The sequence below is a fragment of the Geotrypetes seraphini genome, chromosome 4 (genome assembly GCF_902459505.1).
Source record: "Geotrypetes seraphini chromosome 4, aGeoSer1.1, whole genome shotgun sequence".
NCBI lineage: Eukaryota > Metazoa > Chordata > Amphibia > Gymnophiona > Dermophiidae > Geotrypetes > Geotrypetes seraphini.
Window position 1 is genome coordinate 189,822,024 of NC_047087.1, and position 27,516 is coordinate 189,849,539.

At 44.4% G+C, this 27,516-nt stretch overlaps 1 protein-coding gene across 3 annotated transcripts in view; it reads left to right on the forward strand.

Moving 5' to 3' along the window:
* PALD1 (phosphatase domain containing paladin 1) overlaps positions 1-27,516 on the forward strand; it is a 521,435-nt gene that overhangs the window by 83,042 nt on the left and 410,877 nt on the right. Inside the window, exon 1 of one of the 3 annotated variants that reach the window (XM_033940452.1) lies at positions 6,252-6,379. The exons of 1 other annotated variant lie outside the window; for it this stretch is intronic. The gene's annotated coding sequence lies outside the window, so the exon portion shown is untranslated. Of the gene's footprint in view, positions 1-6,251; positions 6,380-7,416; positions 7,440-27,516 lie in introns of those variants that run through there. One more of the 3 variants, XM_033940450.1, reaches the window with a different exon arrangement.

Sequence of the window (27,516 nt, forward strand, 5' to 3'; positions counted from 1 at the left end):
ATCTATCACAAGACCAGAACATATGAAAAAGACCAGGTAGCATTGAATGGCACTTGGAACAGCTAACATGAGAGGCAAGTCCTGCCACGTACGCCCTATAGGGTGAGATATAAAGGCGTAACAGGAATTTATAGTACTGTTCTTGCAGAATCACAGAGCGAGTCAAACGCCGGAGACGTTTCATAAGAAGACGCAAACCATCTCCAGTTATCTGTTCAGAGGAAGCAAGATCCTGATTCCACACCACCGCCACAGCTTCATAGTCTTGTATGTGTTTTTCATATCCTATTTTTCTCTTATTGTATTGTAAATTTCCCTTTTGTGTGCTCAATCTGTTGCAGTTTTTTGTTGTTTTTTGTTCTAGGGTTTTTTGGTTTTTTTTAAAATTTCCTTCCACCCTTTTTCTAAACATAGAAACATGATAGCAGATAAAGGCCAAATGGCCCATCTAGTCTGCCGATCCGCAGTAATCATTATCTCTTTCGCTCTCTGAAAAATCCCACGTGTCTATCACAGGCCCTCTTGAATTCAGACACAGTCTCTAGGTTAAGCACATAAACATGCAGCTAACCATGTGTGGTAACTGATAGTGTACACCCACTTTATGAGAAAGAGAGAGATGCCAAAGCATAGGGGAGGGGGTGGAGACAGAAAAATGGAGAGGGGGTGAAGCTGAAATGAATCAAGTGCAAAGGAGAGAAGGGACACAGGATATACAGTTTATTGAAGGGACATAGAAAGAGGGAAGATGCCATATGGAAGAGAGAGAGGGTGGACAGTAGATGGAAGGGGTAGAGAATGTGGGCAGTAGATGGAAGGGGTAGAGAGAGAGGGCAAAACCTGGATGGAAGGAGCAAAGAGAGGGCAGATGTTGCATGGAAGGGAGAGAGGACAAACGCTGTATAGAAAGAAGAGAGCAAAGAGATGATTAAAGCAGAAACTACAAAAGGTAGAAAGATTTTTTTGTTGCTTTACTTAGAATCAAGTAGTATTGTAACTGTATTGATAAAAGTTTATAAATAGGAAATGGAAATAAGGCAATTTTTTGGGACTAAACCCCTTTCCTCAGGTCAGGACAGGATACCATAACAGCAGTATACTGTACTGTTCTGAAGAAAGATTTGGCCTCTGAAAGCTAATTGAAAAATGGATTAGTCCAATAAAATGGTATTTTCTTATTTCTCATTATTTATTTTATTTTTATTTGTTAATTTGTAAAGTGGTGATTGTTATGTATCAGTTTTTTTCAAATTTACATCTACTGTCTTTATATTTTGCACAGTATTAGGGAATATGTGTCTGTTTTTGTGGTGTTGTGGTGTTGCATTGTATGCAGAGTCTGGTTTCTTGGCGGTTCAGTTTAACTTTTGTCTACGTTTCTATTTTTAGTTTGTGATTATTCCATATTGGGTGAGGGTGTTCTGTGTGTATGAAAAGGACATAGTTTTCAGTTGGCATTGACTGTGCAGGATTAATTGACTGTGCGAGATCTGGCTTGTTTAGTTTTACAATGTATGTGTTGGTGTTCTAGTGCTCACTGCAGTGTTTAAGATGCTGCCTTTTCCTAGGTACACTCTTGTGCGATATGTGGATTGTTACTAAAAATCATATTTTTCATATAGATGAGGGGGGGAGTGTCAAAAAATTATGAGCCCCAGGTGTCACATATGCTAGGTACGCCACTGGACAATGGTAAAACCTGATTCAAATTTGCATGGGGTTTTACTAATTTGCATGGGAGGATCGGGATCGGATCGCTATCCAGGTTAGTGAATCGGGTCGGAGGGAAATCGGGTTGCAAAGGGCATGCAAACCGATCGGTACACGATCGGTTTGCTTAGTGAATCTAGCCCCATGTTTCTCAGATACATTGCTTTTATTGGGCTGCATGAGTTTCTTCTCATCTTCAAGGGCACTGTAAAATATTTAAAAAAATTCAGGCCTGGAAACTATAAATAACACATTCTTTGCAGAGCTACTTTACCAAGAAAGGGGATAGGGGATGGGACTTGATATGCTGCCTTTCTGTGGTTACAGTCAAAGCATTTTTGCATACTACACACAGGTACTTATTTTGTACCTGGGGTAATAGAGGGTTAGGTGACTTGCTCAGAGTCATAAGGATCTGCAGTAGGAACTGAACCCAGTAACCTAGGATGGATGTATTGAATATTTCCCATACTGCTTAGAAAGATTATTGAACCTAAGTGGGTTATAGAATATTAAGAATTAACTCCAGCTATTGAGCCAGGGCATAGGCAGCAGAATGCTTTTTTTGTTTGGGGGTGGGCTTAAAAGCTCCACCCCAGATTCTGCCCCCGAAATAGTACTAATTGTAATACCATTTTTTTCCATTCATTTTTTATATACGCACAATATAATCTTATTAACAACACATAATGGTTAACCACAAAATTAAACTACACAAAGCACACTGTATGCTTCTCAGCATTCATTCCTATCAGAACACCTGGCCTTGGTCACACATGCAGAACACAGATAACCCCTATGCAAACACAGGACCACAAACTACAAGTACTAATATATCAGTGTTCCTCAAACTTTCTCGAGCTGGGGTACACTAAAGGTAGTGGCCACGGCCCGAGGCACCTGGAAGTTTGCAGACGTCGCTGTGATGATGTCATACGCATGCGTGACATCATCATGTCGACGTCTGCGCATGCACAGAGGCCCTCCAGATGGGCCCTGAGACACTAGTGGGGGTGTCAGCAGGGAAGAGGGCCGAAGAGGAGAGGCACTGGTACCAGCTGATTGCCTACAGCAGTGTTTCTCAACTACTTCAAGCTAAGTACCCCCTAAGTCTAACAAATATCAACAGAGTACCCCCAACCACAGACTGCCCAAGCTCCTCCGTAGAAACACCCAAGTTCTGCCCCAGACCCTGCCCTCTTTTTATATTCATCCCCCCCCAATCAATCTACTGGGTAAGTTATTACAAAAATATGAAAGCCAAGTCCAACAACCAGTCATGCTCTTAAGCCTCCGCAGGAACTATTTCTAAGACATGCACAGGGTAAGAATTGTGTCATATTAGAATGGAGGTGCATTAGTAGAACTGTGAGTACTGAAGAATGACAGTGGGTGTGGCCAATGGGATTGAACTGCATTAGCAGAACCACTGTTAGGGTTTTCAACATGCTGTACGGAACCCAGCTTCAATGAGTTCTAGATTCAACCAAGAAAAATTAGCAGGTAAAACAAAAAGAAAAGGTAGATGAAATCTTACCCCCTCCCCAGGGCAGGCCAGTAATGCAAAAGACTCACAAACTGAGGTTCCAGTCTCTTCCTTTGCCATTTGACAACCGGCCCTCCTAGGCACAGATAATGTTATTGTCATGACAATTTTACATGTGTTGCCAAGGAAACTCTCTCTAGACCCACAAATGGTGTTCCAAACAGAAACTGTAGAACTTGATTGAAAATAAACAGTTCATTTTTCTTTACCTTCAACACAGCTCATAATTTTCCAAGGTACATTCAAGCAACATTAAATAAAGATCTGAGTGACCGCTTTCTTCTAGACCAGGGGTTCTCAATCCAGTCCTTGGGACCCAACTAGCCAATTTTTTTTGGACACCCATAATAAATATGCATTAGATAGATCTACTGTACACACAAAGAAAATACTGCATGCAAATTTATCTCGTGCATATTCATTGTGAGTATGCTGAAAGCCTGACTGACTAAGCGTGTCTCAAGGTCTAGGTCGAGAACCCTTGTTCTAGATATAAGACACTTCCAGGTCTTTGTTGCACACAGCTTAGGAATATCCCCGTTGCTGTCCAGAAAACAGTACATCTACAGACCAGGTCTCAGCTTTCCAGTCCTTCTGATCCACTGCTTTTCTTCCCACTGGTTTTCCCCTTGCTTCTTTCTATCTGTGTTCCAGCATCTTGAGGAACTGTTTTAATAGGATTCCTGTCTGGAAGCCAGTTCTTCATAGGTCCAAGGAATTCTTTCACTCTGTGCATGTTATACCCCTCTATACTTTGTTTAAAGTATGAAGGTTATTTAAGTTTTGCTTTGATTTCATCCTCTTTCTGTAAAGGGATGCTCTGTCTTTATTAACCACCTTTTCATGAAGGGATTCACCCAAAATGGTTTACAATTCATTGAATAGTAATCAGGTGCTTTAAGTATTTCCCTATCTGTTCCAGCCATAGGAGCCAGCTGTGTGGGTGCTGTTGGTGCTTAAATATCCCCAATATTAAGTGAACTCTATGATTATATCCAACAATGGGATAATTTCCATTGGGTTTAACACCCTTAATCATTTTGAAAAGTTGGCTTCTATGGCTGTAGATGCTTGAACAGGCTCAATATTGAGCAAATGGTTCAGTCTGTCCAAGGAGGTGTAATTTATGATGGGTGCGTGAGCAGCTTCTCTAGCCTGCTGTTGGATTTCCCTCTGATGTCACTTCCTGGCACAATGACCCAGAAGTGAATTCAGAGAGGAGCCAGGCCGGCGCGAGCATCAGGCCTGAGAAGTTGCTCACGCTGGCAGAGATTTAAAGAGATACAGGGTGGAGGGAAGGGAGGATTCAAGCGTGGCATGGGGGTGGCAGAGAGGTGCCAGAGCATGGGGGGGGGGGCAGAGAGGTGCCAGAGCCTCTGCCAAGACGGTACTGCTAGACCTATTCAAGTTATAGAATAGAAAGAATGGGGAGAAAGGTATAAGCTGAATAGAATGGGGAAATGGAAGGAAGGAGAGAGAGAAAGAAGAGAGACACTGAATGGAAAGGGGAGAAGCTGGAGAGAAAAAATGTGGAGAAAAAAAATGAAATGCTGGATGGAAAGGTGAGAGAAAGAGGGGAGAAACTGGATTGAAGAATGTGGAGAGAAAGAGGGAAATGCTGTATGAGGGGAGAAACTGGATGGAAGTGGTGAGAAAGAGGGGAGATACTGAATATAAGGGAAGAGGATAGAGTTAGTGAAAGTGGGTAATAGGCTGGGCAGGATTAATTCTTCAGTGGACCTTAGGCACCCAAGTACACTGGGCCTCCTGGACCTACCCCTCCCTGCCTCTGCCCCCCTATGTCCCCCCGCTCCTGCAAGAGTGTACCTATTGACCCAGCTCCAGAAGTCCAAGTAGCACCTTCTCCTTCCTTCATTATTCAGCACAGCCAAACTCGCAGTTTTCAAAAGGCAATGGGCATCGGTTTCTACACGCTGCCCACAGGATAGTAAGAATGATAGATCTGAACAGAAAGGCAAAAACTGACATAAGGAAAGATGAAAGAGAAAAATAACAAGAGTTAAGAGGTGGAGGAAAGCAGAAACCAGAGCTTGACCAACAGAATTAGAAAAAGAAAATGACCAGCCAACAGAAGTGGAAAAAGTAATTTTATTTTTTATTGTGGGACTAGAATGTGTCTGGTTTTGGAATGTCCATTCTGATTGGAGGTGATTGTTAAACTTAATTGACTTGAAGAAGTTTAAGATAACACTACTTTAGGGTAGAACCGAGCTGATTAATGCTATTACTCCTTCACCACCCTTTCTTTTCCTCTTGATAATGCAAGACAGGGCACCCAGCTTAATAGCCAAAATTCTATTAAGTAACCCCTGCAGTACAGGGCTACCCAGGGAGGAAGGGAACCCAATTACAGCTGTGGGTTCTCCTGCTCTGGGGGCCTTTAATATTTTTTTTTTGGGGGGGGGCTTTACTTTGAACTTCTAAACCAGCTTCCCCTACCTCACCTTAGGACAAGGGTGTCAAAGTTCCTCCTGGAGGGCCGCAATCCAGTCAGGTTTTCAGGATTTCCCCAATGAATATGCATGAGATCTGTTAGCATACAATGAAAGCAGTGCATGCAAATAGATCTCATGCATATTCCTTGGGGAAATCCTGAAAACCCGACTGGATTGTGGCCCTCGGACTTTGACACCCCTGCCTTAGGAGCATTAAGTCCCGTGCATTCTTGACAAAGGGAAATGTATTCTGAGGCCTCTCCAAATGAGGAGCCACTTAGAAGAACAAATATTATTAGAAAATCACCACTTTATACCCTCTCCCCCAACTTAGTTTAAATAGGCACAAAACTGGAAAGGTTGATTTAGTCGGCTCCCTTACGCAGTTTTTAAAGGTGCAGCAGAGCTTTGCTTCTGTCTTAAGGAGGGCATGGGAGCGCACGTGCATGTGCGCGCGCCACTGTCCTGTGATTGGCCGCGCGCGCCGCAGAGATTTCCCTCCCCCCCCCCCCACTTGCCTTGTAAATCCTACCGTTGCTCTAGCGCCCCCTCTCTCCTTCCCCCGTCCCAGTGTGAGCGTGCATGGATGCTACCGGCCGTTTCTCGCCACTGGATCTCTTGGGGCGCGCTCGGGACTCCCGCCTCCGCCTGTGCTTCCGGAGACCAGGTACCGGGAGGGAAGGGGAGGAGAGCGCCCCGGGCTTAGGTAACGGACGCGCGCATTGGGGGGAAGGGGGGGGTCAAGTTGCCGGCTGCTTGTCTCTTTGCTCGCGGGCGATCGGTGGTGGGTTCTGGAATCCCGGAGAGGGACTAGTTTTAGTCAGATTGTGAGGAGGGGGGGGGGGGGGGGGTGTGCTGCAGTGTCACCATCTCCCCTTCGCATCCCACCTGAGGGCCAGCGTAGTCCTAACATCTGATGTGGCAGAAGCGCACGTGGGGTATATTGTTACCTCTGTAGTCCAGGAAGAGCACCACTTGTGTGTCCTGGAATTGTGTGTGGGAACAGTGCAAAGTGAGGCTCTGTGTGTTGTTACACGCTTGGCAACCGAAATTCGGAGACTTTTAAAAAAATATTTCCCCCTTTTTTTTTTTTTTGGGGGGGGGGGTGGAGGGCGACTAATAAGACAGTTGTAGAAATTCTGTCTAGATTACTTAAGTCCACTTTTTCTGCCTGTAGATCTAGGTTTTGCAAAGCTAACGTATTTACATCTCGTTGTTAGATTATTAAAAGCATCGCAGCCTAGAAAGATTTTCAAATTTCCTCCAGATTGCACACTTGCATTGCATATGACTTTTTTAATGACAGAACATCGATGGAGGCGACTGTGTCAGCTCTTGGTTTGCGCGCGGGGGTGGGGAGGGGCTACTTCAAGTAAAACTAGCATGCGGTTTTGCATTTTGTATGTTTGACTCGAAATCATCCGAAATAGTGAAACAGCTAAGTTGGCAGATTGGAGGGAAGGCAAGAGGTGGCGACAGGATGTTGGGACAGGAATGGGTGTGCTAAAAAGCTGAAGCTGCTACTTAAAACTTTGGACGATACGGTTTTCGTGGTGATTTGTGCACCAGAGCTGGTGTGTGTTGGTTTTAATTTAGTGCTCCTAGTTAAAAAAAAAAATATATATATATTATTTTGGACGCTTATGATCCTGGATTATTGGATGGAACAGTGAGAGCTCTGAGGTTGGAAGACCAAAGGAAATGGGAAAGACTTTGAGGAGGAAAAAGTAGGCGAGATAACACAAGTTAAAGCAGATTTCTTTTTATGATTTTTTTTTCTCAACGTTTGCTTTTCTTGATCGATTTTCTTTTTCTTATTTTGATTATGAGATAGTGTACTGATTTTGTAATAGCATCTGCTGTGCGGCGCGTTGATACTTATTTTTCTAGTTCAAAGTGGTTTAGAAGCAAGGATGTCGGTCACTGTTTATTCCAGTACTTTCTTTAAAACGTGGTCACTAATCGCCATACTATGCCGGACTAGAGGAAGGGTTGAAGCTTTATGAAGCAGTTCTGTGCAAACTGCAGCACAGGAATCCTGCCTGAAGCAACTGTGGAGCTAACGCTCCAGAAATGAACAGATGAAAGAGGCGGCTGCTAAAAGTGGTCCTGTGCTGTCTTTATGTGGGATGGTAAAAATTACCTTTGCTGTCTAGACTCTAGAGCAGGGGTAGGGAACTCTGGTCCTCGAGAGCCATATTCCAGTCGGGTTTTCAGGCTTTCCCCAATGAATATGCAAGAGATCTATTTGCATGCACTGCTTTCAATGCATATTCATTGGGGAAATCCTGAAAAACCGACTGGAATATGCAAGAGATCTATTTGCATGCACTGCTTTCAATGCATATTCATTGAGGAAATCCTGAAAACCCGACTGGAATATGCAAGAGATCTATTTGCATGCACTGCTTTCAATGCATATTCATTGGGGAAATCCTGAAAACCCAACTGGAATATGGCTATCGAGGACCGGAGTTCCCTACCCCTGCTCTAGTGCAGTGGTTCCCAACCCTGTCCTGGAGGACCACCAGGCCAATCGGGTTTTCAGGCTAGCCCTAATGAATATGCATGGAGCAGATTTGCATGCCTGTCACTTCCATTATATGCAAATCTCTCTCATGCATATTCATTAGGGCTAGCCTGAAAAACCGATTGGCCTGGTGGTCCTCCAGGACAGGGTTGGGAACCACTGCTCTAGTGTATCTATCTTCATTTTCTCCATCTACCTTTCTCCTGTCAGAGAGTAAGCTCTTTGTGTAGTTTCATAGCATAACCTTGGGTAGAGGTAGGGAGCAGAACAGTAGTGGAGGTTTTTAAAAAATCAATTTTTTCATAGATCCAACAAACATTAACAACATACTTGAATAAAAAGAATAGTTATCTTATACAAAGTGGGGAAACCCCTCACCACCAGGAAACTTAATTATTTAGTCCACAATGAATATAGAGCCAAGTAGTGGAGTTTTTAACTGGGTTAAAAAAAAAAAAAATCTTTTAAGTGCTGTATGTGTTGCATTGTATATTATCAATAGGTGTGGCTGTGTGCTTGTGGTTGAAAAATTTTAAAAGTTTTTGGTCCATAAGTATTAGAATGGAATGGGCCACTGTGGTGGCCCCACCAATGTTTGGACCCACATAGCATCAGTAATTAGGGAGCTTTAGAGGCAAAGTGGCTTAATTTGCCCCCACCCTCACTTAACTCTCAAGAACAAAAATGGTGGTGTTCTTATGAGCAGATTGAAGATTCTAATGCCCTTTGCATATGTATAACACTGAAACGCTGAGTATCTCCAATAGCTATGGGCTTGGTAATTGCTAGAGGTATTTTTCTGTCTGGATTGATGGCATTCCAGTGCCCTGCAGGCCTTCCTTGCAGGGCTATGTCAAGGGGTTAGGAGTGACGAGGTCTTTATTAGGGAGAAAAGCCTGTTTTAAAACTATGCAATTTCTCAACAGTTCTACTTGAGCAACCTCTGAAGTGGCCCTCTGCTTTTGGGATCTCTTAGGAAGAGAAGGAGATAGTGGATGCAATGGATGGGCAGACTGGATGGGCCATTTGGCCTTTATCTGCCATCATGTTTCTATGAAGTAGAATTCGGTGTCTTCCTAAAACTAAGCATGACTGAAATACATCCTCCAAAGGCAGAAATTATTTAAACTGTGGTGGTGATTTTTTATAAAGAGAATCATTTCAGTGTATACTTTTAATTTTGTTTTTATATTGGTCATTTGCACTGTTATCCCAGGACAAGCAGGCAGCATATTCCCACACATGGGTGACGTCACCGACGGAGCCCCGCAGCGGACAGCCTCGAAAGCATCTTGCTTGAAGATCTCGAGCTTTCGATTGCTGCATCGCGCATGCGCGCGTGCCTTCCCGCCCAAACTAGGGGGCGCATCTCCTGAGAGGATCCTCAGTTCAACGTTTTCCGCGGAGCCGAGAAGACTTGTCGACTTGGTTCCCGTAGCGTTGTGCCTTCTCTTCACCGCGGCTGAGTACTCTTTATTGTTTTCGGTCGCTGTGTTCGTAATTCTATTTCTACTTATATTTTATTTAAAAAAAAAAAAAAAAAAAAGATACATCTTTTGGTTTTTCTTTAGCGTCGGGTTAGAAGATTGAGGCCTAGGCCTCTCTTCTCCGTTCTCGACACGGACTTTGTCCTATCTATGTCCCGGCCTGTTACCGGGTTTAAAAGGTGTTATCAGTGTGGTAGAACTATTTCCATCACTGATCCACATAGTCGGTGTATGATCTGTCTTGGGTCGACTCATCGCCCCGAAGATTGTATTCGCTGCCTCACTCTTCAACCTCGTGCTTTTAAACGTCGCTGCGACAGATTTTTGGAGCTTTTTCCTCGTATGGAGCCTGAAAAAGCTGTGGCCTCGGTCGAGGCATCTGTTAAATCCTCGACTCCGGGACCAACCTCGAGTACTAAAACCTCGACCTCGCCTCCTCGACAGGCCTCGGCCTCGAAGACCTCCGGGTCCTCGGCCTCGAAGGCCTCGACGATGTCCTCGAAGCCTGGATTGGGGGGTAAGTCTCCTGCTTCCTTTTCAGGTACCATCTCTAAGAAGCCGACAGAGTCTACCTCCATTCAGCCTGGGGCCCCAGGTTTGACTCCGTCTTCCAGACCTTCAAAACGTGCTTCCAAGTCCAGGGAATACTCTCGATCGAGGTCGCCCTCCTTGGAACGCACGAGACCTCCTGTGACTCCGAGTCCTTTGGTCTCCGTCCCCATGTTTGAGGATATGCTGAAGTCAATTCTGACTACGCAAATTTCCTCAATAGTGGCTCAGTTGGTACCGGTCTCGACTCTGTCTGCGCAACACCAGCCTGAGCATAAATCGGCACCCTCTCGGCGATCTCCTCGTCGCAGGTCTCGATCCAGGGTTTCCTCGTCAGACTCCTCGTCTGAACATGGAGCTAAACAAGCATTACCTCGATCGAAGCACAGGTCTCGATCTTCGAAGCTTACCTCTACAAAGAGCTCGAAGCATTCTGATATTACTTCTAAAGCTCATACTACCATTGCCTCTTCAATATCGTCGAGGCATTCGAGGTCGAGGACACCACCTTCGAGGCATTTGTCTCGAGAAAAATCTCCTCTTACTAAACCTCGTACTCCGCGCACTTCTCCGACTCGGAGCCTTAAGCGGAAACATTCAGCCACTCCTCCTCTGACAGGCAGTGGAACATCTTCCATCACTTTACATCTTGAATCTGAGCCTCTATCTCAGTATTCACGCGAGGCTTCTCCATCTTTTTCAGTGACACATCGTTCTCGTTCTCTTTCTCCTGAGGAAGCCTCGACCTCGAAGTCTGCTTCTTTTGCTAAATTTGTCTTCGACATGGGACAGGCTCTTAATATTGATTTACATTCTGATTCAAAATACACGCCTGAATACCTTGCGGATATGGAACTTTCTCATCCTCCTAAGGAGACTTTACGTCTACCCATGACACCGGTGCTGAAGCAGACGTTTCTACGTAACATGGAGACTCCTTATTCTGTGACAGCTATTCCATCGAAGCTGGAGTCTAGGTATCGTACTGTTCCATGTAAAGGGTTTGAGAAATCCCAACTTTCTCATCAATCCCTAGTGGTGGAATCTTCCCTGAAGAAGGCTCACCCATCTAAGGTGTCTGCAACAGTTCCACCAGGACGCGAAGGGCGTACTATGGACAAGTTTGGGCGCAGACTTTATCAAAATTCTATGATGACAAATAGAATTTTGAATTATAACTATGTCTTTACTTCATATTTTAATCATTTTTTGAAGCAGTTGTCATCTTTTTGCCCAGACTGGCCCAAAGAACGCCTTTCTGAATATAAAAACATTATTCAATCTCTGTCTCAGTTACGTCTATTCATGTTGCAAGCATCTTATGATGCTTTTGAGCTATCCTCCAGAGTCTCGGCATTTGCAGTGGCTATGAGACGTCTTGCATGGCTCAGGATTGTAGATATGGATCCCAACTTACAAGATCGTTTAGCAAACCTGCCGTGTCAAGGTTCTGAGCTCTTTGATGACTCTATTGAAGCAGCTACTAAAAGGCTTTCTGAGCATGAGCGTTCCTTCGCCTCTTTGATTCGTCCGAAACCAAAACCTTCTCTGACTAGAGCTTACAGACCTCCAGCTCGTCGTTACCCCATGAAGTCCACACCGGCTTTTTCTAGGCCTCCACCTAGACGGCCACAACAACAACGTCCTCAAAAGCCTCAGACACCTGCTCCAACCAAAACAGCTCCGTCTTTTTGACGGTCCAGTGATGAGCATTCCAACCTCTTTGCATCCAAATTCCTCCCTACCAATCGGAGGTCGTCTTTCCCTTTTTTCATCTGTCTGGGAAACCATTACATCGGACCTTTGGGTCCTTACGATCATCCGAGAGGGATACTCTCTGCGCCTGCTTCAGGTGCCTCCAGATCACCCTCCAAGAGAGTGTCTTTCCAGTTCCTCGCAACTCCCTCTTCTTCTTCGGGAGGCTCGAGCTCTTCTTCACCTTCGAGCAGTGGAGGAAATTCCTCCTCCCGAACGCAACCAGGGGTTTTATTCCAGATATTTCCTGGTTCCAAAGAAGACGGGGGATTTGCGACCCATTCTGGATCTACGAGCTCTCAACAAATTTCTAGTCAAAGAAAAATTTTGCATGCTTTCTCTCCCGATCCTGTACTCCCTCATGGATCAAGGGGATTGGATGTGCTCACTGGATCTCAAAGAGGCTTATACTCACATTCCTATTCATCCAAATTTTCGCAAATATCTCAGGTTCAAGGTGGGGAACCTTCACCTTCAATACAAGGTTCTTCCATTTGGCCTAGCAACCTCTCCTCGGGTCTTCACCAAGTGTCTGGTTGTGGTAGCCGCGGCTCTTCGAGCCCAGGGATTGCAAGTTTTTCCTTACCTCGACGATTGGCTTATAAAAGCCCCTTCTCGTTCAGGGGTTACGCGAGCGACCCTTCAGACTATTTCTTTTCTTCAAAGTCTGGGGTTTCATATCAACTTCCCAAAATCTCACTTAGTTCCAACTCAATCGATTCAATTTATTGGGGCGGTGTTGGATTCCATCCGCATGAGAGCTTTTCTTCCTCTCAATCGACAGAATACTCTCTTAAACCTTTGTCATCATGTAACTTCCCTATCAACTATCAGAGCGCGTCAAATGATGGTCCTTCTCGGTCACATGGCATCTACAGTACATGTGACTCCTTTAGCAAGACTACATCTTCGCATCCCTCAGTGGACTCTGGCATCCCAATGGCAGCAAGCTCTAGATCCTCCTTCTCGCCATATAACGGTGACGCCTTCTTTAAAGAAGTCTCTCCGCTGGTGGATGCTCTCTTCAAATCTTTCCAGAGGTTTGCTGTTTCACCATCTTCCTCATCAGAAAGTTCTCACAACAGATTCGTCCGAGTACGCATGGGGAGCCCACGTAGATGGTCTCCGTACGCAAGGATTATGGACGGCCACAGATCGTCGATGTCATATCAATCTGTTGGAACTCAGAGCGATATTTCTGGCTCTCAAAGCTTTTCTTCACATCCTTCACGACCAAGTAGTCCTTGTTCGGACGGACAATCAAGTAGCAATGTATTATGTCAACAAACAGGGGGGAACGGGTTCCCATCCTCTGTGTCAGGAAGCTCTGAAGTTGTGGCATTGGGCGATTTCACACAACATCTTTCTTCGAGCCGTTTATATTCAGGGTATTCAGAATTGCCTTGCAGACAAATTGAGTCGTCTGCTTCAACCTCACGAATGGACGATCAACTCCCCCACACTTCGTCAAGTATTCAACCGATGGGGGACTCCTCGGGTGGATCTTTTTGCGTCACCCAACAACTTCAAACTTCCTCTGTTTTGTTCCCGCATCTTCTCCCCTCTTCGTCTCGAGGCGGATGCGTTTCTACTAGACTGGAGGAATCAGTTCCTTTACGCCTTTCCTCCTTTTCCTCTGATTCTCAAAACTCTTGTCAAATTGAAGTCGGATCATGCCACAATGATTCTCATAGCTCCTCGGTGGCTCCGACAACATTGGTTCTCTCTTCTTCTGCAACTCAGCATCAAGGAACCTCTTCTTCTGCCAGTTTTTCCTTCTCTGCTCACTCAGAGTCAGGGATCCTTACTTCATCCAAACCTGCAGTCTCTTCATTTGACAGCATGGTTCCTTTCCACCTGATGGATTCTGCTGAATTTTCTCAGTCTGTTCAGGATGTTTTTCTGGCTTCCAGAAAACCGTCAACTCGTCAATGTTATAGTCAAAAGTGGACCAGATTTTCTTCTTGGTGTTCCACTCATAATCTTCAGCCAACTTCTTCTTCTTTGGCTTCTGTTTTGGATTATTTACTTCATCTATCCCAGTCGGGTCTCCAATCCACATCTATTAGAGTTCATCTTAGTGCAATTGCTGCTTTTCATCAGCCTTTAGAGGGGAAATCACTCTCGGCACATCCTCTAGTTTCTCGTTTTATGAAAGGTCTTTTTAATCTTCATCCACCGATCAAACCTCCCCCTGTGGTATGGGATCTTAATGTGGTCTTGGCTCAACTGATGAAACCTCCTTTTGAACCTATTGACTTGGCTCATTTTCGATATCTTACTTGGAAAACTGTTTTCTTGATTGCTCTCACTTCAGCTCGTCGAGTTAGTGAGTTACAAGCTTTGGTTTCGGATCCACCTTTTACTGTTTTTCACCATGACAAGGTGGTACTCCGTACACATCCCAAATTCTTACCTAAGGTAGTTTCTGATTTTCATATCAATCAGTCTATTGTTCTACCCGTATTTTTTCCTAAGCCACATTCTCACCCTGGTGAGGCGGCTTTGCATACTTTGGATTGTAAACGTACGTTGGCTTTCTATCTTCAACGTACTCAACCTCACAGAAGTTCTCCTCAACTTTTTATTTCTTTTGATCCAAATAGATTGGGTCATCCCGTTTCGAAGCGTACTATCTCCAACTGGTTGGCTGCGTGTATTTCTTTCTGTTATGCTCAGGCTGGTCTTCCTCTACAGAGTCGAGTAACGGGCCATAAAGTCAGGGCTATGGCGGCTTCGGTTGCTTTCCTCAGATCAACTCCTATTGAGGAAATTTGTAAAGCTGCCACTTGGTCCTCGGTTCACACTTTTACTTCTCATTATTGTCTGGATACTTTATCCAGGAGGGATGGCCATTTTGGCCAATCTGTGTTACAGAATCTTTTTTCTTAAATTGCCAACTTCCCTCCTCCCTTTTGATTTAGCTTGGAGGTCACCCATGTGTGGGAATATGCTGCCTGCTTGTCCTGGGATAAAGCACAGTTACTTACCGTAACAGGTGTTATCCAGGGACAGCAGGCAGATATTCCCACAACCCTCCCACCTCCCCTGGTTGGCTTCTTAGCTTGGTATCTGAACTGAGGATCCTCTCAGGAGATGCGCCCCCTAGTTTGGGCGGGAAGGCACGCGCGCATGCGCGATGCAGCAATCGAAAGCTCGAGATCTTCAAGCAAGATGCTTTCGAGGCTGTCCGCTGCGGGGCTCCGTCGGTGACGTCACCCATGTGTGGGAATATCTGCCTGCTGTCCCTGGATAACACCTGTTACGGTAAGTAACTGTGCTTTTCATTACCTCCTTGTAAGTTGCTGTGGGGCTCTCAGAACCTGAATACATGAGATCAAGCATGAGAAATGAACTCTTTATGTTTTGTTTTGTGTTTTAACTGTGTTTCCCCAGAGGCAGGAAATAATGATTTAATAAAAAGTTTCACTGATTCCCTGCTACATCTGTATGCTCAGGTGTGAATTTTTGAGCTGCCATAGTTCTGAATGTGGGATCCTGCCCATTCAAAGCAGTGTTGCAGCTTCCACAAAGTACCAAGATGGGGATGTCAGAAATCTAGGACTGGCATAAAATCTCTCTCCTGGACAGGGCTGGCTCAACCTATGGACCAGGTAAGGCTTTGGCCCAGGGTGCCGTTGTTAAAGGGTGCCAAAATCTCAGCCCGGTCTACCTTCAAAAGTCAGTCCTGGAGTCCCCACCTGCCGATCGGGCTTTCAGGATATGCACAATGAATATGCATGTAAAAGATTTGCATACAATAGAGGCAATGCACATTATGCAAACCAATCTCATGCCTATTCATTGTGGATATCCTGAAAACCTGACTGGCAAAGGGGTGCTCCAGGACCAATTTGAGAAACACTGTTCTAGAGGGATAGGTACAAGACTAGGATTTTAGGGCTAGATGCACTAAAAATACAGACTGAATTGCTGTTGGCTGATTCTCTGATCGATCCTCCAGCAGTGCTATCAAGTTTGCATGCAAATGATTTGCACACAAACGTGACCAGTCAATCGCTCAGTGAGCAATTGACACATGTGCAGAGCCTTAACAGCAGTGACAGGGGAAGCAGCCTTCTGTCACTGCTGTTAGGGCTTCTTTTTTAATGGCACAGATGTTGTGTGTGTGCGTGTTACACATGCACAATCTGTCCTATTAAAAAAAAAGAAAAAAGCACCCCTCCTCTGCGCAATGGCCCTGGCACCACCGAGCCACTGTCCCCCCCCACTCCCAAACCCCCCAAAATGTCAGGAGGGATGCCCACTCCCTCTTGTCACTGGACTCCTCCCCCCCGGAACCTCCCCCATACTGTTTAAAAAATTGGAAGCAGCAAGCTCGCTCTGAGGCTCCTGCTTTGGACCTGCCAGTCAGTCGTAAATGAGGGGCCTTCCCCTCCCCGGTGCATCATGTAATGTACAGGGAGGGGCCAAAGGCCTTAGTCATCTGAGCCAATCAGGGCTTAGGCACCTCCCTCTGTATCCAGGATACTGAGGGAGGAGCCTAAGGTCCTGATTGGTTCAGTCACCTAAGTCCCCTCCCAAGGGGAGGGACCTTAGGCATCTGAGCCAATCACATGATGCACTGGGGAGGAGAAGGCTCATCATTTACGACAGGCGGGTCCAAAGCAGGTAAATCTGTTTAGTTAGACCAGTTGGTTTTCCAATCGCTAAAACCCCATTTTTTTTTTTCTTTTTTTGGAATAGCCAAACAATGTTAGTGCATCAATCGTTTGGCTACTTTGCAGTGTTTTAGCTAATTTGCATGGATCGTAAAATGGGCGATTGAAGGGAAAAACACGTGATGGGCTGTTTTGTGCATTGGGTTGGTAAAAGTAATTGTCACTAAAGTTGTGAAAACAGGTTTAGCGACGATCGCTGACTTAGTGCATCTAGCACTTAGTCCCCTTTATCATCAGTGCCCTCAGCCAGTGCCTCACTTGGTCCAGAAGAGGGGGAAACTTGAAAGAGAGGGGGAGACACTGGATCACAGGTTTGAAAGGGAGGAGAGAGACAATCTTCCCCCCCCCCCCCCGAAAGTGTTTTATTTAAAAATACTTTTTTGCGTCTGTTGTGCCTTTCTGCCTTACTTTTTTTTAAATTTGCTCCAGTTTATTGTAGGCCTTGAGGTAGCAACTCTGTTGAATGTCCGTGTCAAACTAAAATGTCCATTGTAACTTCTTGGGTAACTGACCCAACCTCTTGTAATGTAATCCAACTTTGAACTGGATAGGTAAAAGCGGAATAAAAAAAACCTGATTAACATAACATTGTGGGGGTGGGCACCAAAGCAAAAGTTAACTCAGGGCACCCTGAGTCCCTTGAGATGGCCCTGCACCTGGAACTGAGTAACTTGGCAGTTCTGTGACAGATCAACTTGGCAAAAGTTAAATGGACTCAAGTGGGGCAATTTTGTAAACAGGTACCTAGAGATAGGTGCCATATATTCATGTTCAAGGAGTCATTGATTGACAATTAGGTGCTTTTTTATAAGGTAACACCTAAATGATGTGCCTAAGTGCAAGGGAATGTACATGTGGGTGGGACCTGGTCGTGTCTCCCTGCTGTGGGTGTAGTTTCTACAACACTATTTATTACATGTCAATTGGTACTTTTATGGCTGCCCTTTATTGACATGGTGTTAGAGGGTATGTATTGGGCACACCAATGCCAATATACGCTAGCCTAATGGAATCTTGGTGTCAAGATGTCCTTTTGAATTTGAGCTACATACATGGCATTGGGGCACCTAAACTGTTTATGCTATGGCCATATTTTGATGACAGCCTGCATCATACAAAAACCTTGTATTAATTTTTTTTTTTTTAATTGAACCAATCAACCAAATATTTACAAGGATGTAAATTTATTTATTCAATTTTCTATACTGTTCTCCCAGGGGAGCTCAGAATTATTTAAATGAATTTATTCAGGTACTTGAGTATTTTTCCGTGTCTGTCCTGGTGGGTTCCCAATCTATCTAGGCAATGGGGGGATTAAGTGACTTGCTCAGGGTCACAAGGATGCCGAGGATGTAGCTTTAACCACTGTGCCACACTCTCCCCTATGTCCTGGTGGGCTCACAAAATATCTAATGCAGTGTTTTTCAACTCTGTCCTGGAGTACCCCCTTGCCAGTCAGGTTTTCAGAATATCCACAATGACTATGCATAAACTTGATCTGCATACACTGCCTCTGTTATGTGCAAATTTCTTTCATGCATATTTATTGTGGATATCCTGAAAACCTGACTGGCAAGAAGGTACTCCAGGACCGAGTTAAGAAACACTGATCTAATGTACCAGGGGAAAATGTAGTACAATTTTCCAAACAATTCATACATTTTACCACCCTTTACCTCCCCCCCCCCAATCATAATATATTCAATGAATGCAACAGTTACTAATTGATGACTTTGAGGTCTTGACTCTTATAACCTCTTGCTATCATTAAATAGAAAATATTCTCCTTCTCTCTAGCCAACATCCCTTCCTCCTCCAAGCCTCCGGTAAACCGCTGTGCCCTACCCATACTTTCCTAAAAACTATTCAGTACAAGACTACATGCTCTTGGAAAAATCAAGTAAAGATAACTCATAAGAATTGCCATACTGGGACAAACCGAATGTCCATCAAGCCCAGTATCCTATTTGCAACAATGGCCAACCCAGGTCCCAAGTACCTAACTAGATCCCAAGTAGTAAAACAGATTTTATGCTGCTTATCCTAGGAATAAGCAGTGGATATCCCCCAAGCCATCTCAATAATGGCCTATGGACTTCTCTTTTAGGAAATTATCCAAACCTTTTTTAAACCCCGCTAAACTAACTGATTTCTCTGGCAACGAATTCCAGAGTTTAATTATAGGTTGTGTGAAGAAATATTTTCTCCGGTTTGTTTTAAATCTGCTACTTAGCATCTTCATCGCATGTCCCTGTGTTTATAAAAATACCTTTTGTGTTCTTGTAATGCATGACTCCCACATTATCAATGCATGAAGTTTATTCCTCCAATACAAAAAAGGTAGATGGAGGCTTCCTGAATAAAATCCTCTTAAAGCACATATCTCCAGTCCATGAGCTTGTGGGGGGTTCTTTTAGAAGCCCTATTTGTCATTTATACATGGAAATCTAGACTATGTACAGATTTGAAGGGGTGTGATTTGAGTGAGGTTCACACAAAGGATTAAGGAGGGGGGTGTCATTTGTCTTAATTCCATGTAGTTTTTGTCCACCTCTGAAATGTAACCAGGTTAAAATTGTGGGCTTGCTAACCTGACTACTTAATTTGTACGAGGGGCTGTTGAAATATTTTCGGCCTAACCAACAAAGTTGGGGCAGTTTCCATTGAGGGATGTACACTTAGGGCTCCTTTTACTAAGCTGCGCTAGCGGTTTTAGCGTGCGCGCTAGACGCTAACGCCACCATTGAGCTGGCGTAGTTCTAGCTGCATAGAGCGGGGTTAGCGCACACTAATATTCTGCGTGCACTAAAAACGCTACCGCAGCTTAGAAAAAGGAGCCCTTAGTCTGGTGATTTTCTACTTTTTTCATTACATATTTTTCCAACTGCCCCAGAATTGTTGGTTGGGCTGAGAAGTTTTCAGTGGTGGTATTTGAAGTGAGACTTTCAGTGGTAGTTGGCAATAGTCGGACTACATGAAATATGACACTCCTTTCAGATTGAATTTTGGTTAAATCTATTTGGGTGGCAGTATACTTCGAATACCACCATTTGTGATTTTTAAGACTTTTAAGGCAGGCCTGTTGGCCGAAACATGTATATGTCGAGTCATTGAGACGTTGAATGTATCATTGTGATATTGGAGGAATAAAGATCTTCATATTACCAGATGAATTGGAGTTTTAGTGCACATCATTCTTATCTGGACAATTCCATTTTGGTCTCTTTGTATTTGTGGTTTTGTTTTCCCCTGGTTTTTTCTTCTTTAAATAGTAACATAGTAAATTATGGCAGATGAAAACCTGAACTTACCATCCAGTCTGGCTGACAAGGTGGCCAGAGTTGTACTTGTTGACTTGTGCAGTTTATATAGTTTCCAAGTTTATTTAATCTTTGATATACCGTTTATCAAAAACATACAGTTATCAGAATATTGTTAAAATAAAATATAAATTTCAAAATAAAAAGTGTGTATTGGGGGGGGAAGGACAGAACATATAGACTTACTGGAATAAAAAGGAAAAATGGGAAATGGTAAGAGCTTAAATACAATGAAAAAATAAGAAGTAAAAGGGGGGGGAAGAAACAGAAGGGCTTTAGCACACTAGGGGCTAGATTCGCAAAGCAAACCGATCATGTATCGATTGGTTTGCGACCCCTTTGCGACCAGATTTCCCTTGGGTCCCATTCACTAACTTCTCCTGCGATTCGCTTTGAATCCGTGCATGCAAATGAGGTGAAACGCATGCAAAGTAGGCAGGGATGCGATTCACAACACAAAATTTCATATCCGACTGGGGACCAGTCAAAAACATCTTTCCGACTCTGGAAGCCCTGCTCTCTGTCCTACTTGCTGCCCTCTCCTGCCTGCTCGCCCTGAATCACTGTATTGTCGCCCCAGTTTTCTCCTGCCCTTCTTCCCCGAGTCTCTCCTGCCCTTCCCTGAAACTCCTGCCTGCCTGCTCGCCGTATCGGTTTTCTCCTGCCCTTTCCCGAACCTCTCCTGCCCTTCCCCGCCCTGCGAGCCCGTGGTTTTAACGCACAGGTTTAAAGCGGGTTAAAACCACGGGCTCAGAGAACAAAAAACTAATAATAAAAGTAAAAGTTTAAAAAAAAAAAAAGATTGCGGCTCCGGGCATGCGCAGACCATCTACAGCACAGTACAGTCTTGATTATCCGATCTTCACTAATCCAACCATCCATCAGATTTTTGACAGACCTCCCAGTGACGCCATCGCTTTGCTGTTAAGAAATGCAGCTTTTCTTTCTGTTTTCTGGCATATCATAGAGGAAGGTTTTGTACCTGAGACAATTTGTTTTGGACCTGGGTCCCTAATTTTGCTGCAAAATGGCACCGTTGTGACCCAGTATCCTGCTTTTATTACCTTAGTTTATGCATTATTTGAGGGGTTCACCAAATTAAAAAAATCAATGGAGAAACTGCTGTATAAATACCCTATCAAACATCAACATACCTCCAGTGTTATATACTGAGATTTTCGCCCTTAACTCATTTTATATTTAACCTATATAGTATTTCTATATAGTGTTGTTGCCATTCCACGCAGCTCCTAAGGCTTTTTCCTCCTTTTAGAAACACTATAAAGGTTACAAATAAAATAAATTAAGGGCGAGAATCTTGATATGTTTATATTAGAAGTTTGTTTATATTTGATAGGTTATTTGAGGGGTTACCATTTTTTCCCCTTTTATCTGACATTGAGTCAGTCCCGTTTACATCAGGTAATCAAGACTGTACTGTATTTATACAAGAACATAAGAATAGCCTTACTGGGTCAGACCAATGGTCCATCAAGCTCAGTAGCCTGTTCTCATGGTGGCCAATCCAGGTCACTAGTACCTGTCCAAAACCCAAAGAGTAGCAATATTCCATGCTGCTGATCTAGGGCAAATAGTGGCTTCCCCCATGTCTTTCTCAATAACAGACTATGGACTTTTCCTCCAGGAAATTGTCCAAACCTTTCTTAAAACCAGCTACGCTATCCGCTCTTACCACAACCTCTGGCAACGCGTTCCAGAACTTAACTATTTTCTGAGTGAAAAAAAAAATTTCCTCCTATTGGTTTTAAAAGTATTCCCCTGTAACTTCGTCAAGTGGCCCCTAGTCTTTTAGTAATTTTTGATGGCGTGAAAAATTGATCCACTTGTACCTTCCTTTCTTCTTAGAAGACTTTAGGAAACTCTGCACTTGGTTGTACCACAGAAAGATGGTATATCAAATGCATTATCCTTGTACTCGTGGCTTACAACTTTCCAGCCTTGGGAGTTAATGGATGAAAGCCAAATTCTATATATGGCACCAAGAAAGTTGGCGCTGATCAGCATGTCTCTTAGCATTATTCTATGAAGGCTCCTGCTATATTTAGAATCACATTTGGTGGCCTACATGGCATAACATTTAGGCACCCCCATTTAGGCCAAAGAAAATGCCTGTGCTTAAGTTGTGCATGGATCAGGAGTATTCTATAACAATGTGTCTAACATTTAGAAATGCCCACAATCTGCCCAAGTTGCTTCCCTGGTCATTCTCCTTTTTGAGATTCACACCCTAAAAGTGAGACGCACCACTTTATACAATGCGCTTATCAAAACTGTGCATGTAGCTTCTAATTAGTGGTGCTTTAATAGTCTGAGGAGAAAGTGTGACTTGTAATCTGAAAACAGAGATCTCTCCTTCTTCCTTTGAGTCCTGATTCACTACTCCGATTTCATTGGTGGGGATCCTCGCTATTTAGTGGTCGATTGTCTGTTGTACTAGGGAAGAGGTTCTGGTGGCAGGGGAAACCGCTTTCACCGCCCTTTTCCATTTGGTGGGTGGCATATTGTTCAAGGCAAAAGCTAAAGCAAGCAGAGGGTTCATGCTGCCATGTTTCCACTCCCTTGCCTGGGAATATTTTTCCATTTTATTTGCCTTATTCTGTTGTTGGTTTTTTTTAAACAGTATTAGGGAAGGGAAGTCGGTCTTCTTCATGGTTTCCTCTTTGTTAGTCGGCCCCAAGGACACTTTTATTTTTGGTCCACGTAAAGTGAGTTTTACTGGGACCTCAGCTGCTGCTGTTAAAGCATTTATATGGTGCTACTATTTGTACAGATACACGTAAGAGAAGTCCCTGTTCCATGGAGCTTACAGTCTAGTGAAGACTGACGGGCATAATGCAGTCTTCATCGGCTTCTGATTCTGATGTGTCTGCAAGCCTTGGCTATGTGATGCAGTGAAGGGCCCGAGAATTGTTGTCTTTTCCATCTTGGTTCTTTTTCGGGGTGGGCCCTATGAATCCTTGGTGGGCAGTGCCATGCAGGGCTTCTGCACTACACCTTCAACTCTGATTCCTCTATTTTTCAACTAACTCTGACTATCTCCTATTATATATAATAAATTTAAGAAAAATTTGATTAATGACAAAAAATTAGGATATTTATCTACAAAATTAGGACTAAACTACAACATGCATTTATTTGAAGTTTGAACAAAGAGCCTAAACAAAAAAAATCTGTAAGTTTAAAATGATAAACTTTCCATAATATTGTTTCTGTTTTGAAACTGGAGTTAGTACATTTTTACCAATTCCGACTTTGATGCCACACAGAATTGCTTCGGACTCTGACTCCACAGCTCTGGCACCATGTAGACTGCTTTGTGGCAAAACTCTCTTTGGGAGTTGCAGAGTTAATACAGGCAGGTGTGCCTGCAGTGCAGCCTGACCAGAGGAGAAAGCCTGGTGCTCTGATCTGAGCTATTTTTATGTGCTGGTGGTTGGAGGTTACTGGAGGGAGTGGCTTAGTGATTAGAACAGCTACCTCAGAACCCTGAGGTTGTGAGTTCAATTTTCGCTGCAGCTCCTTGTGACTTGGGGCAAGCCTAGGGTTCCCATATGGCTCCAGAAAAAGGAGGAAGGATTGAGACACCCAGGTTTTACACTTCTCCCTCAGGGGTTAGGGGCAGAGCCGGCCCGCAAATATTAAAAAAATGCAAATAATATTCGGGCTGGTTTAGACCCCCCCTGCCTTCCCCCGGATCTTACCTTAAGTAATCTGAGGCTCCCCGGAACCGTACCTGGTGTCTAGTGGGCTTTCAGGGCAGGAGTGATCTTCCTACACGTCTGCCCCGTGCAGATCACTCATAGGAAATGGCTGCCATGAACTCCTGTCGTAGTCTCGAGAGTCTATGGGAGCTCACGGCAGCCATTTCCTATGAGTGATCTGCATGGGGCAGGAGCATAGAAAGATCGCTCCTGCCCCGAAAGCCCACTAGACCACCGGGTAAGGTTCCAGGGAGTCTCAGAGGACTTAAAAATAGCCCAAAAATTAAAATCGATGTGTTAAAAAAAAAAAAAAAAAAAAAAATTGCAAATATCTGAATCTGCGGATACTGAAACCGCGGATTCGGAGGGAGAAGTGTACTTCCATTGCTTTCAATGGAAGTAAAACCCAGATGTCTCAATTCTTCCTCCCTTTTCTGGAGCCATATGGTAATCCTAGGCAAGTCACTTAACACCTTATTGCCCCAGATACAAAATATGTAAATTGCTTTGATTGTAATCAAATAGAAAAGCAGTATGTCAAGTCCTATACCCTTTACATTTTTTCTCTTCACATTTTTATACTTTATGAGGTAAATGCAAGCTTTGTCTTGATTTCTGTTTGTGCTTTTTTTGTGGGTGTGTATGCGTAGGGGAGGGTGCATGGGGAGAGCAAAGAAATTCCAATGGGAACATATGGGTGGACAGACGACATGTAGATAAAACAATTTTGGCTGGGATGGAACGCTTCCTGTATGATATCACTGCTATTAAATGTGAACTGTTATGTCAAGATAAAGAGGTGCAAAAAAAATCTCTAGACTATGAGAGATGTGTGATCATTTAAGAATAGATGGTGAATTTTGTGATGTCAGATTATAGGGCCAGATTCTGTAAACAGTGCCTAAATTGGCAGCATCTACAAAAATAGATGCCAGCAGCGTGTCATTCAAGCTTAGGCGCTGTTAACAGAATCATGGTCAATGAAGCCTAAGAGAAAACTTAAGACGCCTGCAATTTACATTCACTAAGTTCTTTAGTGAATTGTGCCTAATGGTGTCTAAGTCCCGTTCTGCCCCTAACCACGCCCACTTAGGCATCCTGCTATAAACGTGTTAACGGCACCTACACTGTAGACCAGTGGTTTCAAACTCAAACCCTTTGCAGGGCCACATTTTGGGATTTGTAGGTACTTGGAGGGCCTCCGAAAAAAATAGTTAATGTCTTATTAAAGAAATGACAATTTTGCATGAGGTAAAACTCATTATAGTTTATAAATCTTACTTTTGGCTAAGTCTTAATAATAATATTGTAATTTATAGGTAAACTTAAGAACATAAGAAACGCCTTCACCGAATCAGACCATTGGTCCATCCAGTCCGGTGACCCTAGCAACAGCAGCAGATGAATCCAGAGACCAATGGGATAGCTCACATCTACCAGCAGGCGGAGATAGAGAAACTGATTAACAGGTGATCCTATTGGCTGGCACTCCTCCTGTTTATTCAGTATTCTCTATCTCCCAGCAGGTGAAAGTCGCTATTCAACTAGCTCCTGGATTCTGGCTGTGACTGGAAAATTATTTTCTCCTTTTGAGGTTTCTCTTCAGTGAGCTGGCAATGCTATTTCTCCTGTGGAGATTTTCTCTTCAGTGAGTTGTCAGTACTATTTCTCCTGTTGAGATCTTCTCTTCAGTGAGACAGGGGTGTCCGGCTGAACGGTGCCGGCTTTAGAGGTTACACTTGGGCCCCCCCTTGTCCCTGCCTCACCCTCCCTCCAATGATAGAGGGTCTGCCCTGGTCCCTATTTTTTCTTCTTTCCCATTTAAAAAAAAAAAAAAGGGGGACTACACAGCTGAATTTTTGCCCTGCTCGTGCTGAGCAGCTGGTGTTTCCCGGCGTCTACCGGCACTATTCAGTAGGTTGTGAGTATGTGTTTTATTCTACTTGTCTTTGAACTTTGTGGTTGTATGAGAACTGTGGGTTCTTGACTATGGCAGTTTTGTTTTGTGGTGGAATGTGTTTTTATATGAGGTTGCTTCGGTGAGGTGGCCTCTGTCTTCCCGCGCATAAGTAAGGAGAGCTTCTTTTCTTGCCCTGGCGCTTGTGCTGTGGGGTTGGTAGTTTCTGGGACATTGTTTTCTCGATGCTGCCACGGCCCGTGGGGAAATGTGTGGCTCTTGGTGTGGCTGCGAGGATGTGAGGACGGCTCCGGGTGTGTTATACAATATCTGAACTGGAGCTGGGTCTTTCTGGAGCGCGGGCCTCGACTTATGCTTTGCGGGGCGGTGTGCTTCTGTTTTGGCTATGAGCTCCCGGTCTGTTTTGTACAGCGCTGTTAGGGGAGCCAGCCGGTTTTGATTCTGGCGGAAAAGTGCCCGCGCTTGGGCCCCCAGCGCCACGGGGTTCAGTGACTCATGTCCTGCAGCTGACTTATAAGCGTGTACCGCGGCTTCTTTTTGTTTCGGGGTTGGATCGTCAGCCCTGTTGGAAACAGCTTTGCCCCGTATTGCAGTGCTCAAGTTTGCTGTGGTGTATATTCCAAAGGCTTCTCTTGCCGAAGAAAAGGAAAAAAAAATAAAATAAAATAAATGCAGCTAGTTGTTCTTGGGGGCTGTCCATTTATATCCCTAGGCACTTACACATAAGGTTCTGCCCTGGGTTTGGCTGCCTACGCTTGGTTGTGCTACCTTATGGGTTGGCAGACAGCACGGTGGAGTAGGTGACAAGGGCGTGCCCGTATTTCATTCGGGTGGTTCATTGCCTCACTCGGGGTTCCGATAACGTGCGGCGGTGTTGGAGGTTTCCTTAGGCCTTCTGCCTATGTGCTGCGTGCGTCTGGTTGTGCTCTAGGCATGTTTCTTCATGGTAGTATGCAGGAATTCCGAGTTGGGGGTCTCTCTTGAGGCCTGATGGTTCTTTTCTTCTTCCTGTGGGCCAGTTTGTCTCCAGGATTGGCTGATTTTTCACGCTTATCGCGTGGTGGTCGCCTTCATGGCGCGTGCTAGACGGCCTTCCGCTCTAGTAGAATGGTCTAGGTGGCTGCTGATCCCTAGGGGCGAGAACCTCTGCTTGCGAGTTCGTAGGGTAGCTTGCGCTGTATGCCCATTGAATTCTCCCCTTAAGCTCTCTTTTGGAGTGGAAACCTGGTCTGTTTCCGGCCAGGTACAGCTCGTTTCTCTGGAGAGGCGTATGCTTCTTCTGGATTACGCCTTGTCTTTCCTTTGCATGCGTAAAGTACAGGCAGGTTGCTGAGTGTCCTCATGCTCCCTTTCACTTCGCATGACGGTGTTCTTTTTCCAGGTTTGCATTTTTCTCATGAGGGAGTAGTCGCTTTACTGTCATGTCAGGGAGCTGTGGACATTTTTCAGGATGCTTGCACATTTGCATCCTCCTCAGGTTTCCAGTTCGTTCATGGAGTCTCTCTGTTTCTCTTTGAAGTGTTGCTGGTCCTCGGGACAGTTCTTGTAGTTCTTAGGGTACCACTTAATATTGGGTGGCCAAGACGGGGGCATTGGGCAGGCTGGATTCCATTCTGCTGCATTAGTTTCTCAGGGGTACCTATTTCTACAGTCAACCTGGGAGTATATTTACATTTTCTCTATGGACTCCGAATCGGCACTAGGTTTGCCTGCCTCTCTTGGAGCAGCGCTTTCGGTTTTGGCACATTCCATTTCGCCTACCCAAGGGTTCATTTGCGCTTCCAGGCGATTCATCTGATTTCTTCTTGACTGCCTGCTTGATTCGGACGACTTCCAGTCGG